Source organism: Camelus bactrianus, chromosome 22 (assembly GCF_048773025.1).
Source record: "Camelus bactrianus isolate YW-2024 breed Bactrian camel chromosome 22, ASM4877302v1, whole genome shotgun sequence".
NCBI classification, from domain to species: Eukaryota; Metazoa; Chordata; class Mammalia; order Artiodactyla; family Camelidae; genus Camelus; species Camelus bactrianus.
In genome coordinates, this window is record NC_133560.1 from 4,076,105 (window position 1) to 4,092,986 (window position 16,882).

Consider the following 16,882-nt stretch of genomic DNA (forward strand, 5'->3'; position numbering starts at 1 on the left):
GAAATACAAAAATATTTAATTACATATTAAAACAGCTTGAACTTTATTCTATTTAAAAAGTGACGTGTCAAATCAATGTTTTGATATTTAAAAACCTATTAAGAGTACAGAAAAAAATCAAGATTTTCTTCAATCACAAAAGAGATAAGGTTATTGCCTGAAAATATTTAATGTTGATTTTTCTAAATTAATGGTTCTGGTCAGATTCCTTCAAATTTAAAAGTTCTAGTGGATGGTTACATGGCAATGCGAATTCTGAGTTTTAAAAATGCACATTCATGTAAATAATCTTCAATGTTGTCTGCTTAAGACACTTTAACTAGTCCCTATCTTACTAGAATGACATTAATTTCATGAAAACTTCATACTGCACTAATCAAGTCTGTCTGGTCTTTCTCATAAATTCCTGATGTAGGATGAGGCTGCCGCCACAAACTGCCTCAGCTTGAAATTAACACCCAAGGTGAAGCAGCGGATACACATATGTATTCATGATGTCACCTCCGTTCACTGGTCTGGGCCCTTTACTGCCTGAAGGGGGGTGAAGTCACCACCCGTGGCAGTGAGGGAAGTGAGGCCCTTCCAGGTCTCATCTGGGCTTCACCGACTGTTTCCCCCACAGACTGTCTTCAATGATTAAAAAGCTCTCAAGTTTTTACACCACGCAAAGCTAAATAAGGACATTTCTGCAGACAGAGCCCTTTCTCTAGCTTAAACCTTTTTCAAGTACACTCAGCAAGGGGGAAAAAGAAACATGACTGCAAAATCTCTGAGCCCCACTGCTCACGAGTAGAATGGCCTCAGCACATGAGGACTCTTCACATTGCAGGGTGACAACAAAACAAAGCCACCCACAGCAACAGGCACTCCCAGAGAGAGGGAGCAGAGGACCGGGGGCTTAGAAAGCTGGAACATCCTCCCACAGACAACAGAGATGACGGCAAGGGATAAACACAGTGGGGGGAACACTGACGGGAGGGACCTCAGGTCAGAATCAAGCCCAGGAAAGGGGGAACAGAGACATCTAGACCTGATCTCCTCTATCACATCACAGGCTGCGTCTTCCCTCTCCAGTAGCTGAGACCCCACTGAGACCACTAGAACTGCCTGAGGAAGAATGATGAACTATCTTCAAGAACCATCAGATTCATTGGGTACAAAGAGTGCACCCAGGTTCAGGCCGCTCGGCTTCTGTTCTCTGCACCACTTGGTGGTGGTGGTGGGGGATGGGATAAATCAGGGAGAAGGAAATTTAAGGCATTTCCTCATCTAATACACATCTACTACCAGAGGCTTCTCCTTGGAGGGAATAATCCATAAAAAAAAAAAAATAAAAACTCATGGATCAAAAATCACCTGGCAGCTCTGTGTCCCACCTGGATCTCCGCATTCTGTTATTACCTTTGCAACCTGTGCGATATGACAGCTATGACCTGAAACTTTCAAGGCAATTTCATTCATTTGGGGCCCAAAGGGTCAAAGTCATTCAGCGATCATTTGCAGGTCATCTCCTGAAAAAAATTCTTTGCTGTCTGCAGCTGTTAATGAACATAACCAAGTCTAACTTCATTCAGTAAGAGAAATTCATCAACCAGGAAAAAAAGCAGCAGCTCCCAGGCCCTGAATCAGCTGTTCAAACTGACATCTGAGATTAACATCAGCAAATACACAGGATGAAAAGAACCCAGAAGTTCAAGGTCGATCTACCATGAAATGTTATGTATCTGTTCCAGAAATCAACCAATGACTGTAATCCATTATTATCATTCAATTAGACTCAATAAGATCAATGCATATTCAGTAAAATCAGAAGAAAATGTCTCATGTGTAGGATTCCTGACGCAACGGATTTTATACTTTATTTAAACATTAGTCAAGCTTAACTCAGAGGGGAAAATAACAAATTACTCCTGCTTGCTGAAGGACTGCCCAGGACAGAGGCACGGGCAGAGATTACCTGGGCAGTGTCTGTTGGCTGCCTCGGCAGGAAGTGAGATTCCCTGGAACCTCTGAGCCCCAGCTTGGCAACCAGTCTCAGCAGGATAGTGACAGATGACAGAGGCCGAACACAGCCCCTCAGGCTCAGCTGGGCGTTAAAATGAAAGTACAATGAACAAAATTACGGCCCATCCTCATCTCAGACTGCAGTGACTAAGAATGATTTGGACAGTCTGATTACGTGGAAATGCCAATTTTTCCCCCAAGGATCAAACACACAGATCTCTGGTTCTGTTACAAACAGGAACACGCCACCTTTTTTGCTCTGCACACCCGTGTCAAGGCTGGCGACACGGAAGAATCTCACGATGCTCAGGGTTCCACTGAGGGACTGAGCCCACACGTGAAACAGGCCATCCAGTCCTTCATTTAACCAAGAATCTAATGTGCACTCTGTGGCAGGGTCTGGGCCAGATGCTGCCACTGCGGAGAGATGGATTGAGCAGGGAGGACCCCCGAAATGAAAGTGTTTTAAAATAATACCACCTGAAGCAGGACCAGAATACCTTTCCACCTCCTTCACCCTAAATTCATCTGCCCAACCTGGAATAAATATCTAACTGGCCTGCCTCCTTCTCAAAGGTGGCCACAGTTAGTAGCTACAAACGTCTGCTCTCCTCTCACTGGCAGTTCCACCCTGAGAACCTTACGCAGCACACGCCTGACAAGCTGGGCTACAGTCTTAATCTGTATTCTTTAGTTCTGCGGGCCTCCAACTTTTTGGTCTTAGATCTCCCTGACACTCTGGAAAATCACTGAGGATCTCAAAGAGTGCTTCTGTGTGTGTGTGCAGGTTACACTTACAGATACTTACCATATTCAAAAGTAAAACTAGGGGAGAGGGATATGGCTCAGGGATAGAGCACATGCTTAGCATGCAAGAGTTCCTGGGTTCAATCCCCAGTACCTCCATTAAAAAAAATAAAGAAAAATAGAGAAGGATTTAAAACTTTATGTATTCATTCCTATCAAAATAATAAGCACATTAAATGTTAAATTTTTATGAAGGATAACTATTTTCCAAAACAAATTCCAGAAGAGTGGCCTCGTTTTACGGTTCTACAAATTTCCTTACCGTCTGGCTCAACACAAGTGATCCGGGTCCCCACAAGCTCTTCTGCCCTCCGTCTGCTGTGGTGTCGCATGTCGTGGAGCCCCCGGGAAGCTCCACTGTACCTTTCCAATGGACTGAAGGTGAGAGGCCAAGAACCCAGGACCCCGTTCTCTGCAGGAAGCTGACAGCCCATCACCACCATGTGGGTCAGGGTCCCGGGTGGGTTCTCATCCTGGAGAAGTGCCCAATCTCACAGCTACCCTCCGGCCATCAGTCACGAGGATTTACAGACTTCTCCTTCAATACAACGTACTCAAGCTCCCATCATTTCCTTTTCTCATTCAGCTTAATTATTTTTACATGTTTTCTCTTTTCTTTTGCATTGTTTTCTTCTTTCCCACTTTTATTTCTCTCTACTCTTTAAGAAGCCATATTAGGAAATGTAAGTCCATTCAAGAATCTCTTCTACTTAGTGTGTACTACCGCTGGTTGTTAAAATTCTATCAGAGAATTTTGTTACTTCACTCTGACCGGTACTTATCCTAAGTGGCTGGCAGGCCCTCTGAGCTGACAGCTTCTTCCAGGAAAGAGCCCCATTTTAGTCCTTACTCCCAGAGCATTTATTAACAAGCATTTAGGGAACATCTACAACACGCTAGATGATGGAGACACATGGACCTTGCCTTCCGCTCCCACCTCCAGGAGACAGTCCCTGCAGGAGAAAACCATGTCACAACCATCTCAAGCACAGAGGGAGACTGACAGAACTCACTGCGGAGCAGGCCCAGGAGAGGCTGTCCTTTGACTGAGTTTTTTTTTTCCAGTGTTTTATAATTGAGATATAATTCACATATAATAAAACTCACCCACTTAAAGGGGTAAGATTCAGCAGCTTTCTGTATATTCACGGTTGTGCAGCCCTTACCATCATCTATTTCCAGAACACTCCACCCCAAAAGAAATCCCCTGTCCATTAGCAGTCACTCCCCATCCCCCTGTCCAGCCAGCCCCTCGCTAGCATCGTCTGCCCTCTGCCTCTGCATGTGCCTATTCTGGAAATTTCAGATCACTGAAATCAACAATATGTGGCCTTTTGTGTCTGGCTCCTTTTACTTAACATGCTGTTATTAACGGTTGTCCATTTCAAAGTGGTATTAGCATCTTATCTTTTTTTAAAGGCTATAGTATATTAGAAGGTGGTAAGTACTATCAAATAGAGAGGAGTACAAGGGGTGGGGTTTCAAAGGGAAAAGGGCGGGTTGAGCCATCAGGGTGGACTTCCCAGAGCAGGTGGCCTTTTTCATCTCCCCCCCCTTTTTTTTCTTTTTTATTCATTCTTATGTCTGAATAATATTCCACTACATGGAGATATTGTATTCTGTTCATCCACTCAGCCGCTACATATGGACAAGGTTTGGAAGAATGAGTGTAAGAGGTTCCTAACAAGAATTCCATTTGAAGCAAAGGGCAAGATGTGCTTTAAAAAAGCCAACACACAGAGGCGCAAGGAAATTCAGCGTGTTTCTGAGCAAAGTGCATGCTTGCTTCAGCAGGACTACCATGCAGGGCTGGGGCGGATATTGGCAGGAATCACGGTGAGGGAGTCACCTGAGAAGACTCCCCACTGCAAGCAGCTCAGACAATTCTCCTCCCTCATCCTGTATTTTTAGAGCTGTGTTTCAAGGTTTTCTCTTATTTCAAGTAACAGCACTTTAACTACACATCTGATCACCTCCATCAAACCACCTTACCTCCAAGCCACAGAAAGTCATTCACTGACCGGAGCAGCTCCAGAACAAATGGTGATGGACCAGGGAGCCCTGAAGCATCCCGGCCTGCAGGCACAAACCCCCTCGTGTTTCCGCATGCCCCCTGGTGATGTCCAGAAAGTAAAATGCACAGAAATGTCTCACTGCTGGCGCACTACGTCTGCCTCAAAATTGCCCCGAAAGCATGCTGGCAAAGCACTACTCAACCCTCTCACTACAAAAAAAAAAAAAAAAAAAAGCAAAGAAGGCAAATTTAGACTCTACAATTGAAAACCAGCAACCATCACTGCCAGTATCTGAGCTGGAATGGCCCTGACTTTGAAAAACACTGCGTAGTTATTTTTCAAATGTCATAGACATATAAGTATCTCATGTAGATGACATTACAGAAGGATTTTTCTTTTCAAAATTTCCAATCACAACATTAGCACAAGAATGTTTATGTTTCAGCTTTAATATCTATCTTCTACTTTCTTAACTTTTAACCTATTATTTTATAAAAAAGAGCTATGCTGCATATTATAAACCAACTGTTTGGATTCTGCAAACAAGATCTTTACAAATTCACAATTTCAGAGCAAGCTTTAATGATGCTTTGAGACCTGGGGCCTGGGGAGCTCACTAACAGCTCTTTAAATACTGACAAGGATGTGTTATTAAGTAATGCAAAGGCTCTAATTCAGTGTCAACTCTGAAACCAAAGAAACTACACTGAAGCCTTACTTTATCATTTCAGAATATTCCTATTCTTTTGAATATTAAATTTCTTTAAAGATAAGATATTTTTGAGAAAAACAGCAGCTATATTCAATTTCCTTTCACCAAGAAAGCAATCTTTATCAAGAATAAATACCTTTATGGAAATGCAAAAGACGGTGAATTTCTAGCTAAATGAACATGCAGATCTCAACACAAACTTAAATCCTATCAGATCTCACTTGAACGAGCTCAACAAAGTCCTGGGCTACCCTGGAATTTAGCTCTTCTCTTCCAAATATTGGCTGAGCTAAGACCATCACACAAGGCAAGGAAGGACAGAAGAGGAAAGTCAGGCTGGCTGCCACCATCTGCTTTCTTCCCGCCACAAGGCGCCGCGAGGGCAGCCACACTAACAAGCCCTCCCCATAAGGATATACTACATCCACCCTGTCCCTGTTGTCCCCATGCAGCCCTGATGCCCCTCTCCCACTGGTCGCCTCCCAGCCTGCGAGTGGTCTTCTAATGACCCTCCCACTCAGTGGCACCCACCCCCTTCTCCCCGCTACACATACACACACACACACATACACACACACACACACACACACACACACACACACACACACACACACGAAAGAGAGCAAGAGCCAGAGTGAGAGAGCGAGAGAGCGAGAGAGAGCAGGGGCAGCTTTCCCAAAGCACAAATTTGATTACATCACTCCTCCACTGAAACACTTCGGAGGTTCGCTGGTACAGTTCTAGCCACACCCCCGCCCCTGCCTCTCATCGCCCAGCCTCACCGCAGTACCCAAATCCCCAGTGACCTCAGGGGGCCCCTGACCTGATGCCTAGCTACTTCCCACCTGCCTCCGGGCTCATTCTGATTCTGTTTCTCAAGGAAACCTTCCCTGCCTCCAATCCCAGCACTTTGGTTTAGGTTTCCCTGCTATGTTCCTAGAACATTCCAAGCTAAATCAACTTCTGACACTGCTAAGCTCGCAAGAAGCAAGTACATTTTGCTTACTACTGTCGGTTCACCCCTCTCCCCTAGACACTTAGAAGTGAACATGTTATAAATAAATGAATGAAGGGGTGGGTCTAAAACGGTCAGACAGTCTTGCTCTCACCCGTCCCGACACCTTTCTGTAGAACATCAGAAACAAAACCAGGAGTACCTCTCCTGAGGGTCACTTCCTTCTGACAAACTTCACCGCCTCCTCTGTCAATTCTAGTAAAAAGCAAGCTCCCCCAAAGCCCTCCACCCAGGGCCTTCTCCAGTGTCCTCCCCAGCAGGGGCACCCTCCACCCTGGACCGCACAGGGCACTTTCCCCAAGTCCCCACCCACAAGCCTCCAGGCCTCTGCCCGGGCTGCTCCTGCCACCTGAGCCACCCTTTTGACCCCTTCTCCTGGCTGATTCTTACTCTGTCCTCACAACTGAATGTAGAGTCCATTTCCTCTAGGAAGTCCTCTCTGATAATGTCCTTTAGCTCTTGGCTGGGCTCCCTCTACAGCAGCACTGCATAATGACCAACTGGGTGTTTGTCCACCTGCTCCTTGGAGAACACGAACTCTTGAAGGCCACGTGGGAAGAAGGAGTGAGGGATGATAAGAGGGGTGGGAGAATCAAAAAGCAAAAATCACAGCCCAAGTCCCAAATTCAAGGAGACTTTCTCAGAAAAAAGAATAAAATATTTCATACGTGTGCAATTTGGCTACTATTTTTGTGGCTTGTGGAAAGCCAGAACTTGGTATTCTAGTCCAAAAACCAAGTTACATGCAAAGAAATGTATGCACTCATATCCAAAGGAAACCACAGCTGCTCAACAAAAGTTTACAGTTAGAATCCAAAGGAACTTTGATAAAGGTAATTTCTGTCTCCTTTTTTTTTTTTTTTTGGCATCATATAGTTTTAGAAGTATTTGCATGACTAAGTGATGACTATAGCCCTTGATTCTGCACTGGAGTATCTGAGACCAAGGAAGCCCAGATTACATGCACTGTATAAATGCAATCACACCAACACACTGACAGGCGCCCTGGTGGTGGAGCTGATGTTCCAAAGCAGGCAACATTATGCTGTAAGAGAACTCTAAATAGAAAGTAAGAAATGCAAAGTTCTCTACTCAATTTCATATGCTATTTGGGCCATTAACTGATAGTGCATCTTGTCTAATGAAACCCAAAAATAAATTGTCAACGTCGATTTTCTCCATCTGATCATTTTATGCTAACACTGGATAACAAATCCTCACTCCATAGAGAAGTCTCAGGCCTACGCTGCAGCACACTTACATCCCGCGGAAGAAAGCCGATCAAGGGAGAACTGGAGAGTTTCTCTTCAGAAGCTGCTAAGTCTGGTTTTGCACCTGTACGTCATTTGCAACCATGTCATCGTCAAAGGAGTAAGACCTTACATCTGTGGGGCGTAAAGCACTGCGGTGATTCCGAACCATCGGAGATCACTGAGCTTTGTGAAACAGTCCTGAGGCACTTAAATCGCACTTTTTCTGAAAGGCTCCAAAACTGACCCACTTCACCATTCCACGTACAACAGGGAGGTACCGGAATTAGTAGAGAAAACACGCCCTTGAAGTCTGACAAGGCCCTGCTTGAATCCTGCTACAGCATTTACTGGCCGCTAAATGGACCAATACCTTAACCCCTCTGAGAAGGCTTCCCAATCTGCAAAAGGGGGCTGCCACCGCACACCTGGGAGGCATGGGTGTGAATGCAACACGCAAGTAGGGCGGCCGACTGGTACCTGACACGGGGCCTGGCTAGTTTCCCTCTGCTGCCCTTCTCCCCATTTAAACTTGCACTGTTACCCCGGTAAGGGTCAAGTCCCCGGGACAGAATGCCCGATTCTTTTGTGTATCCCCGGATACATGCCTTACCCTTAGGAGGCCAGAAAAAGGACTGCCTCCTCCCTAGTCACTATCCGTGTTCTTAAGAGTTTTTTTTTTTTAAGTCTACTTGGCAGGGAGAATATTCGAGAACTGTCCAGCCACCATTCTCCAGGTTAGGTCCCCTCCCAACCCCTATCCTCTCTCACCTCAGATCCTCTGTATGATTGCGTTTTGTACGTGGAAAGCAGAAAGCGAGTCCGCTGCGGTGGGGGCTCCCCACGCCTCCCTCCCTCCCTCACAGATGAGTGTGACTACCTTCTCCCCACTCCCCGCTGCAATTCCAGCTTCTGAGGAGGTGTCCCGCCCAGATCTTGTGGCTTCCGCATCTTCCTGAGATGCACATGTGGTCACGACACTCCCTTCTGATTTCTTCCTGGGCGGCATCGCCCCCCTCCCCGGCCCTTTGAGGATGAATGGCATTGCTCTGAAAATCCCAAGCGCTGTTAACTGACACACCAAAGCAGCATGGTCTGGGCTTTCCTCCAGCCCAGGCACAGCCCTGCCCTCCCTCAGCCTCAGACTGTACATCTCGAGATGAGCTCATCCACATGCAAGGCTGTGAACACCAGCTAAGAATGACGACTCCCAATGAGTAACTGTAGTATGGCTCCTTCACCTGAGCCCCAGTCTCATAGACCGGAGTGCCTGTTTGAATTCAGAACTCGGATGACAAATGGCATCTTAAATTGCCTCATGTCCACCATTTACTATGGAATTCAACCCCTTGCAGGTAACTCCCGGGTTCCCATTTTAGTAACAGCCCCAGCACCCACATAGGTGTTTGAGGTCACATTCAATTTCCACTGTTCCCTCACCCCAGCCCTGCCCTGGAATTGGTCCTGTCATTTCCATCGCTAAACCCATCTCAAGTCTGGTTCTGCAAAGACCGCGACCGGAACCCCACAAGCTCACAGCAAGGTGCACTGAGTCACAGTCCTCTGAAGGGAGCTCACTGGAGGGGGAGGCATCTCCTGGCACAGGTCACCTCAGAAGGCACTGGATTCTCACAAAGGAGGCCCAGGAGATGGGACTCAAGGTTCTCTCATGGTCTGAACTTCGAAGGGCATGAGGTCTGGGGGAGCTTCTTGTTAGCATACACACTTGTCAGTGAGCAGATGAGGATGGAGGAACCCAGGCAAGTCTGTTCTCACTCTGACCCCTGGTCTCTAAGGAGCCATGGAAAAGGCCTGTGTCCAGGGCACAGCCCAGCCATCACAGATCCCAGCCTGCATTTCCCAACCCGGACAGCCTAGACTCCTTCTACTTGTGACACTTAACATCTGTTCTGTTCCCTCCCAGACTGTGATGAACTCTTTCAGAATGTCTGGCCTGTCTGAAGCGAGACCAAGTCAGTGAAGGATGAAGTGTCCACATTTGGACCAGAGCATGAAAGGAGAAACAAGGTCTCATGACCAGCATGAAGTTGGTGGCCAAACCCTTCCCCCGGGTGAGATGAACCAGCTTGGGGGGATGAAAATGCAAGGTCCTAGGTCGGTCAAAGCATCTACCTTCACGGTTGACTTGGGTGTTGGAGTCTCACTACCACAAAATAATGACACGGCCATCAGTTGTGGAAGTCAGCTGCAACAGAGTCAGCTATTTACTGCCAACATGGGTTAAAAGTAAAGGCCGGTGCAGGGAGGCGTGCACGGCTGCTGAGGCAAACCACAGACCTGGCTCTGAATGCCCACTGGCTGAAGCAGAGAGGAAGCTACGGTCCCCTTTAGCAGTCCCTGTGTCCAACAGATCCAGGTGAGCCAGCTACTTAGGAGAAGGCCATATTGTCCTGATACTCAGAAAAGCCAGTCTTGTAAAGGGAGTAAAAGAGTGACATGGATTTTAGACCCGCTTCTGCCCTTTTATGAGGACAAAGTAAAGTAAATGGCATGGGGAAGGCAAAAGCAAAAGCAAACCCGGTGACTGCTTCCTCCAACAGCGTCCCCTGCAGCTGCTCACCCCCGAGCCGGCAGCTTCCTCACCAGTGACCGCCAGCATGGAAGCGCCGTCACGCACGTCATACAGCGACAGCCAGGAACCACGTGCCAAGCACGTTTGTGTAAAAGCCAGAATCAAGCAAGGTGCTGCAGACTTTGACTTCCCAAGTGAAAATACCCATGAAAAACATTCCTCAGAAGCCGCCTAATTCAATTCGCATTTCACCTCCTCAAAACAAACAAATAAAATTAATAAGGGCTCATTTGTCACCAAATGTAAGGACGACCAAACATGTTTCTCAAAGCAAGGATTCTACCAGGTATCAAACACCAGCAGGTGACATGCTAACAAAAAACATTCCAAAAAATTAGAAAATAAAAACATAACTGAGATAATACATGAATCAAAGCAACCATTAAGTTTTTGCTTTTTAGGGGGGTGGAGGGTGGGAAGAGATAGACTGGGATTTCAAAATTGTAGAATAGATAAACAAGATTACACTGTATAGCACAGGGAAATATACACAAAATGTTATGATAACTCACAGAGAAAAAAATGTGACAATGAGTGTGTATATGTCCATGAATGACTGAAAAATTGTGCTGAACACTGGAATTTGACACAACACTGTAAAATGATTATAAATCAATAAAAAATGTTATTAAACAAAAGTTTTTGGTTCTTAAAGTGATGGAGGCAGCACGGAGGGCAATCTCGCTATTTCCAACGCAGGGTGTGCACAGCCCACATTTTCAGACCCAACAACAAGCTCACAGGGAGGTCCGAGAGAAAACGGAAAAAGGAGAAAGAAAAAGAGGAACAAGCAAAAATTAGAAACCCACAGTGCTCCTAGCCTCAGGGGCTGTGGCTACTCTATTGGACAGCGACTCCAGGGGTCCCACCAGGGGTCCTGGCTGAAAAGGGAGAGTAAGTGTCCACACTAACCCTAAAAGGATCTCTCTGAAACAAAGGCGGATTCACTTTTAAACGTCTGAAAACTGGCGGGCTGCACCTCCCTCCCCCCTTGGCTACAAGACAGCCCTCCTCCTTGCCAATCCCTTTCTGGTTGTAGGGAAGAAACGAGGCACACAGCCAGGGCAGCTGGGCCTCCAGGTAGGCTTATCTGCTGTCTGTGTCCAGTCGCACCAAGTCCTTCTTCTCAAACGGGATGCAGGGGAGGGGGATCTTGTCCCTAGAATTATCGGGGGCCCCGTGCAGGCTCTTGGACACGAGCACGATGAAGAGTGACTCGATGATATCCTCGACCCTCTTCTCCACTACTCTGCAGTCCTTGTAAGTTGAAGGCCACATAAGTAGGTGGCTGCTTGACCACCTCTCCATGCAGACCCAAAGGCAAAGAGCTGAGGGTTGTAGAGCGTGGTGCCATACAGCTCTGCAGGTGGAGCTTCTAGAAGGTCTTGACCAAGAGGCAGTCGGTAATGGTGACAAGGCCCACGACCTTGTGGTGGGTCTGGAAGTCGCTCCACCCATTCTTGGGTCCGTAGTGGTGACTGTAGTGGATACAGAGTGCCCATTGGGAGCCGCACGGACTGATCTGGCTCACCGAGGAGATTCATTTATAGATGCAAAAGAAATTCTCCTCTGAGACGATCCCCAACAGGTTGGACCACCACGGGGAGATTCTGGTTGTCCTCAGCACACTGCACATAGTAGGGATGCTCATGTTGCAGGCCCTGCTGAGAGGGGAGAGAAGACTGAGGTACACACTCTGCTGTGGGCTGCAGACCCTTCTGGGATGCAGTGACCTGGTGTGTAGCATCTGTAAGGCAGGGAAGCCCAAGCAAAGCCAGGGGTACAGTTTGTCCTCAGCGTCAGCACATAGTTACCATAGCTCGGATCACATTACCCATCTTTTGGTCTAGGCTTCCAGCCCATGCAGTAAAGGGTCATTTCTTGTTTTCAGTTTCCAACACCTAGCCAGGCCCTGATGCAAAGTCAGTGCTCAAAAATGCTGAATACAAGAATGAACAAAGGAACTGCTTTCCTCACCCCCTTGAGCAGAATATAAAGAAAAGAACCACAGTGGGATCAAAAGATCTGGATTTCAACTCCAATTTACTTGAACTCCTAAGCTGCAGAAAAATGGATAAGAAAACTTTCCTTGGGGAGGAGGGTACAGTTCAGTGGCAGAGCCCATGCTTAGCATGTATGAGGTCCTGGGTTGAATCTCCAGTACCTCCATTAAAAAAAGTGAAACAAATAGATAAACCTAATTACCCCACATCAAATATTATTTTTTTAATTCAAAATTCACAAAAAGACCTTGCAATTGACACAAAATTGTAAATGACTATACTTCAATTAAAAAATAAATCCTTGCCTTACAAGAATATATCTGGACTATGGAAGTTTGCAAAAGTAAAATGCCTAGGGTACAATCTGCATAAAAATTGGAGGGCTGTACACATGTACTATCCCTCCTTTATGAGCTGTATTTCCTTTGTGGGGGGTTATAACCTCTCAGAGCTAAATTTCTCAGATTAAAAAAAAAGAAAACATTACCTGATTCTCAGTACTGCTGAAGAATCAGATAACCCTATGATAGCATCTGACCCACAGAGGTTACTCAATAAATGTTTGTTGAATGAATGAATAAACGCTCAAGTGAATGCTGCCCCTGCCACAGACCATCAAAATGGTACTGCCTGGAAATCCTTAGCCCACGTTCCACCCGACTCTACACTAACCATGTGGGTGACCTGGGAAGGCCTGTGTGCTACTCTAAACCCCAGTTTATTCACGAATAGAAATGGGAGTAATAACACAAACCTCAAAGGGTTAGTGAGTCAATAATGAATTGTACCCCAACCTTGCAAGATGGAAACATTAAGGAAAATTGGGCAAAGAGTACATAGGCTGTCTCTGTATCAGCTCTTACAACTGCATGGGAATCTTCATTACATCTCAAGATAAAAAGTATAATTTTTTAAAGAGGCTATTGAGATTAAATGAGCTCACTGTCTTAAATAAGGAGCACACAGTACAAATAGGACAATGCACAGCCTATGATATACACTCAGTAAACATTCCCACTGAACCTACTGGTCCCTCCAACTCCAGAGCACAAGGATGGGTCCTCATGGCCAGAGGCCACTGCACCTGAAGCTCACAAAGCTAATGGTCCCCACTTCCAAGAGCCCCTGCCTCCACCCTAGGTCTAATTTTGTATTTGTAACTTTGTTTTCTTATACTTAAATAGGAATACCCAATTGCATAGCCTTCAGGTCACCAAAACCTGACCACGGAAATCATGACAGCAGCCCTCCCAGTGAAACAATAAAATTAAAAGCCATATCCACAAGAAATCTGTGTAATTCTAATGGCAGGAACTGCATCCTGGACTGAGGAAGAGGACTGGGGAGGAGGAGGAAACTGGGGTCCCCAGACCCAGGGGCCACCTGTCCCATGATGAAATTTAGTCTCAACCCACACGCTCCAGGAAGTTCAAATTACACATAGATTGCTATGGACAAGATTTTTTTTTTTTTTTTTGAAGAAACCCCTGATTCTCTAGCAGGTCAGATTTCTACTGAGACACAAATGGCTTATGTGTATATTGTTTCACGAAAACCTAAAATAATATCACTCCAACTTGACACATGAAGAAACAGAGGAAAATAGAGGTTTATCACATTGTGCAAGATTAGAGAGAAGCCACGTCAGAGGCTGTATTTAAATCCAAGCCCCTGCTGCAGTTCTCACACTAGAAAGTGTGAAATACTGCCCCCCACCTGCCCCCTCCCTGCAATAAATCTCTTAAGTCTTTTCTGTGCTGCCTGGAAAGAACCAAAGTCACATTAACTTTCCACAAAGTGCTGTGTCACCCCTTGGAGGACGTATGAAAATCTGAAGAATTGGGGTTGGAGCAGAGATTTGAGTTCTCTGTTTCTCAAAAGGAGACATGGGTTTAAAAGAAACCAAAAAGCAATTATCTAGTCTAAGCCCTCATTGTGCAGAGAAGGAAACGGAGGCTCAGAAGAGATGAGGAAAGGGCCTTATTTACAAATCTTGCCTCAGCGCAGCACCAAGCCAGCCCTGGGCACTGCTGGGGAAGGATGTGGGAGGCCCAGGAGAATGAGTGTTAGAAAAAGGAAAGAGAAGAAACATACAAGCCCTCTCTCTACACCGTCGTACCATGCAGTTCCACCAAATTATCCAATATGGGAGCCACCAACATTAAGGTAGGCTAAATAGGTTATAGAAACCTGGAAGTCTCAACCACAGTGGAAATTCCAAATTTTATATGGTTTTTCCCAGTTCAAGCATGAGCTCAGTGGGAGCTCCGTGCCAGGCACTACACGAGGCCTGGAGTTCTCCCAAATACAGATCTCTATGAACACGTGTGCAAATCACATGCAGGCCCACCAGAAGAAAAACGCCCACAGATAAGATGGAATTACTGAAAATGAAGGCAACTAACCAGCATATATTACTAGCAAAAAGGATGCTGCTAGAAATACTCATGGACATAGCCAACTGTGGTCAGCAGGTGGGAAAGGGGGAGGGACAGTTTAGGAGTTTAGTATGATCAGATACACATTACTATATATAAAATAAATAAATGACAAGGACCTACTGTATAGCACAGGGAACTATATTCAATTTCTTGTAATGAGTTGTACAGAAAACAATCTGAAAAATATACATGTACATATGCATATATATAACTGAATCTCTGCTGTAAACCTGAAACTAATATTGTAAACTGATTACACTTTACTAAAAAATAAGAATTTTAAAAATAAATAAATAAATAAATAAAAGAACACTGTAATCCCCTTAGCTGTATGTGCTGGAGAACACTGGTTGCAAGCACCAAGTCCACTCGATCACTCCAGCAATGGCTGTCACTCTTTCTGACCATTAGGGAGTCAATTGGCTTCACTGAGGTTATTTTCTCTTTCGTGAAAAGCTACAGTTGCAACCAATGGTATATATAATCTCATTATTCACAGACCCAACAAATTAGTGAAGACTTTCCATAGGCCAGCCTCTGGACAGACGAAAAGATAGGGTCCCAGATACATTTATGGGTAGAAAAAGTTTATGCCATAAAGACATTAATTCTTCCTGTTCTGATATGTAGATTCAACGTAATTCTGAGTAGAATCCCTACCAGATTTTTATGGAATGTAACAAGTTAATTTAGGGTCAGGAACAGCCAGGAAACTTCTTTAGAACCACTACTGGGGAGGCGTGGATGGATCATTCATTTCCACTGTTCTTTCTGAAGTGATGAAAACGTTCTGGAATAATAATGGTTGCACCACTGTGAATATACTAAAAGCCGCTGAATTGTACCATTTAAATGGGTGGACTTCACAGTGTGTGAACAATATCGCAATAAAGCTGTTCTATGAAAAAATAATTCTGGACCACTATTTTTCCCTCTATATTACTAGTCTGCCCCACAATTTAAGAAAAACAAAAAAACAAAACCAAACAAAAATTTGCCAGGAGATCTTTAGGACTGCAATATTCCTGGGTCTCCAAAATGCCTCTGATGATGCTGCTTTTGTTAACACACATTAGTAGGGCTGGACTAGTTAAGGACTATATCTTTTTAAAATCGACGGTCACATGTTTCACTCTGGGAGAGGGGAGGATGGAGAATGTCACAGCCTCATGCCCTCATCCCTTTATTTTGAGAAGAGAAAGTTTTTTACTGCAGGGCCAAATAAGAACAGTGGCTCATGCTCAAAAACCCTGAACTCTCTGATGGTTTTTGAGGTGAAATTTTTTCTTTTTTTTTTTTTTTAGGGTAAAGCTTTTAATAGGCAAAATGAGGCTTGAGGGCTTCCAGGTGTGTGACTTTCTTCTGACTAGTTGGTGGTATGTAATAGGGCCGTGTTCCAGGAATCTTGTGCTCAGCCTGAAGTTACCATCCTCCACCTTAGCTCCTGCAGAACAACTCAAACATATTAAGTATAGCCCTGCCCCTACTCCCCAGCTCACTTTTAAATGAACCAAGCCCTGCTTTCAACACTGTGATCACTCTCACTATAAAAACACATCACATCAACAAGCACACCCCATCCTAACACCAGAAAAAGTATTAAGGCTATTTACCTGGGGCAGAAACACTGAGGGAGGAGAAAGAAGCATGCTCAGCGTTGGCGCTCTCTTTTCCCAAGTCTCTGCCAGGAGAAGCTGGGTTTTACAGCCAGAGGATCTCAGCCCTAGGGAACAGCGTCCATGCCACTGAGCTGGACCTCAGGGACAGGGAAAGGAAGAGGAGTGCAGTCTAGGGGAGGCGGGGCAGGGAAAGCAGCGGGGGGCGCGGGCTGCAGCCCCGCTCGGAGGCCAGTCCCAGCCACTGCCCCGCCCATGCCCGGTTCCGCAGACCCTGCCGGCCCGGGACAAAGCCCGCCCAGGGGCGGGGCGGGGCGGGGCGGGGCGGGGCCTGCGGCCGAGGAGAGGAAGCCCGGGAAGAGGGGACTCGCGAGCGGGAGAGCAGAAGGGGGCGCCGGCCGTGGATTCAGGGGAGCCCGGCTGGGG

At 45.8% G+C, this 16,882-nt stretch overlaps 1 pseudogene; it reads right to left on the bottom strand.

The window, feature by feature from the left end:
• Positions 1-11,482: 11,482 nt before the first annotated feature.
• Positions 11,483-12,234, bottom strand: LOC141574701 (trafficking protein particle complex subunit 9 pseudogene; annotated as a pseudogene).
• Positions 12,235-16,882: the final 4,648 nt, after the last annotated feature.